Below are 3,231 nucleotides of genomic sequence, written 5' to 3'. Positions count from 1 at the left end.
AATTTTATTTAGAAAATATCTGACTACATACACATACATGCTAGTAATATTGGCCTTTAAAATAATGGAACACAGAAATATTAGCAGTATTTATGAAAATGGGATATTTAAGGAGCATTTATTATACTCTCGGTCTTTTTCTAAATGTGTTACATGTAGTCTCATCTGATCCTGACCAGTTTATATGAGAGGTAGTGTACTGCTCCCAATTTGATAAGATACAGAAATTAAGCCTGTAGTTTGAAATGCTCATTTCACTCATGATAAAAATGAGTATTTTGATCCAGATAGCTGGAAATCAAAACCATAACTACAAACTACTTTTCCCTCTATCCAAAGAACCTTGAAAATATTCAGACCACAGATGTTTTAGTTCACTTGTTAAACATGTAGAGGCAGTACCTTGTTGATGAGAGTATTTTATCCTCTGTCCTGGAAGCCATGTGTAGATAAAGAATTAGTGGTAACAATACTTTAGTAATGTAATAGCTTATTCCCCATTTAAAAAAATCTATACTTAATATCAAATACGTTTAAGTAGCTTTACCTGACATTTGAAGGGCATAAATTTTCATAAAATTCGAACCTTGGAGAACTTAAAAGCATTAATAGAACAGGTAGCTCAAAGCACCTGCTCAATTTTTTTCCGCTCTGAAATGTCTGAAGTGTCATAAAATAGATGAGATAAAAAAGAGGTCATGCCTGTGGCTCACATCTCTGAAGACCTTCAGAGGCAGATGTTTGATAAGTTCATGATAGGTGATATTAGCAAAATGATGTCTGAGGGAACAGGTCAGTGTGAATGGGTCTGGATTGTAAGATTTTTGAAGAGAACTTTAAAGACCTTTACTTTCAGACAAAGTGAGAGTACAATAAATTCAACTCTGGACATGGTTATTTGGAGGAACTTAGAAGAAAGAGCTGTGGAAGAGTGATGGCTGAGATCCAGGAAAACACAGGTGGTGTGGCCACGTCCAGACGAGGGTCAGCTGATACGTCCACTGATGAATAAACCGAACAGACCGAGGAAAGAAGATACAAGCCCTAAAGAATTTTTGGCAACAGCCAACACTTGACTTGTTAAGGGATGCAAAAACAAAGACAGATATTTCAGAAAACTTGTTGAAAAAGATGGTCACAGTGAGAAAAAGCAAAATTAGTAATATAGAAGGAGAAAGCTAAATTAGTATTAGAAGGTATTATGCCATTATTTCATTGTTTCATTTTGTTTTTCAGTTAGTAGAATCAAAGAAGTTTTGAAAAGTACCAAGACTGAAGGTGATAATGGGGGAATATTAGGGGTGAGTTTCAGGAGTCTCTAAGGAAACAAGAATATCTGGTTCACTCCTTCTGTCTTCCAAAGGAGAGATGAACAACTAGAAAAATAATGAGATGTATAAAAGTTTAACAGAAAAATGAGGAGTAGATTTGGTGTGGGTAAATATATCAGGTAACATGATCCATTTAAAGTAAGTAAAGTCCCAATGATATTAATATTTAATGTTATAGGGACATCATTATGCATAAAAGGCATGCTCTAGAAGAAAAGGGTACTTTTCCCCATATTGTCTGAACCCTCACATAAAAATGTAAGACTGAAACACAACCACAATATTCTATTTTAATTATCGTATATTTAACAACATGATCTCCCAAACTTATTTTAAAATGTAACTATGTTTATGTAATCTATGCCTATATTTATTTCTATTTGACTATGAGAAAATTGCATTCTCCAATGAAACATATAGAGATGTATATTGAACTTTTATATGTCTGTTGTTTCTGAGCAATTAGGCTGATTGCCACTCCACTACTCCCACAAGAACAAGAATGTCATCCAGACTGATGAAGGGTCACTTAGTTTTCCTTCAAACATACTAGGGACGTCGTTATAGACTGAAATACATAGAGGTCAGGACTGAAACAGCTGAGGGCATCGCCCCATGACTTGACTCTTCCTGGGTTCAGCACATATCTCCTTACTTCCCAGGTGCAAGCTGTGTGACCCACTGATGCCAAATTCCACAACGATGCTGGCATTTCTCCTCATGGGTTTTTCTGATGTATGTGAACTAAGGGCTTTGCACGCCATCTCCTTCTCTCTGATGTATTTGGTGAAGTTAATGGGGAACATTCTCATTGTTACTGTCACCACCCTTGACAGGAGCCTTCACACCCATGTACTTCTTCCTCAGAAATCTGTCCATCCTGGACACGTGCTACACATCTGTAACAGTGCCTAACTCATGCATCAACGCCTTGCTTGGCAGCAGGACCATTTCAAAGGCTGGATGTGTAGCTCAGGTCTTCCTGGTGGTTTTCTTTGTGTATGTGGAGCTTCTGCTCCTCACCATCATGGCCCGTGACCGCTATGGGGCCGTCTGCCAGCCCCTCCTCTACCATGTGATCATGAGCCCTCAGGTCTGTGTCCAGATGACCCTGGCCTCCATCCTCAGTGGTCTCGCCTATGCAGGTGTGCACACAGGTAACACATTCCGGCTGTTGTTCTGTCGGTCCAACGTGGTCCACCAGTTCTTCTGTGACATCCCCTCCCTGCTGAGGCTCTCCTGCTTTGACACCTCCAGCAATGAGATGATGGTCATGGCCTTTGGTCTGGAGATCGGTGGTGGCTGCTTCATCTATATTATCAAATCTTACATTCACATATTTTCCACTGTGCTCAAGATTCCAAATGGAGCAGGCAGAACAAAGGTCTTCTCCACCTGTGTCCCCCACATCCTTGTGGTGTCTGTCTTCCTCAGCTCAGGCTTTTATGTGTATCTGAGGCCATCCGCCATCTCTGCCACCATCCAGGACATGGTCTTCTGTTTTCTACTCCATCATTCCCCCACTCTTCAACGCTATTATCTATAGTCTTAGAACTGAACAAATAAAATTTGGCATCAAGAAAATCATGAAAAGAATGTCTTATTCCGGAAACATATAGGAAATGTTGAAGGTAACCTAAATTACCAAGAGAACTTTATGTTTTCAGCAGTAAAGTAAGGTAACTGATTAGGATTATGTAGATAGAGCTTATGTAAATTGAATAAATAACCTTAAATTGTATCATTGATGAAAATCTTTCCTTTTTGAAGGTTGTGGATTATTTGAATATGTCACTGGGTAAAAGATCGAGTGTTACAAGTAAGAGATCCCACTCCTACCAGTTCCTGGACCTGCCATGGGAATGAGGAAGGAGATATCTAAGCTGGCCTGTGCATACAG

General features: G+C 39.1%; 1 pseudogene; it reads left to right on the top strand.

Moving 5' to 3' along the window:
• The first annotated feature begins 2,015 nt into the window (after window positions 1–2,015).
• LOC130680393 (olfactory receptor 14C36-like) lies at window positions 2,016–2,950 on the top strand (annotated as a pseudogene).
• Window positions 2,951–3,231: the final 281 nt, after the last annotated feature.

The sequence above is a fragment of the Manis pentadactyla genome, chromosome 13, assembly GCF_030020395.1.
Source record: "Manis pentadactyla isolate mManPen7 chromosome 13, mManPen7.hap1, whole genome shotgun sequence".
Lineage (NCBI taxonomy): Eukaryota > Metazoa > Chordata > Mammalia > Pholidota > Manidae > Manis > Manis pentadactyla.
This window is presented reverse-complemented; position numbering and strand designations above follow the sequence as displayed.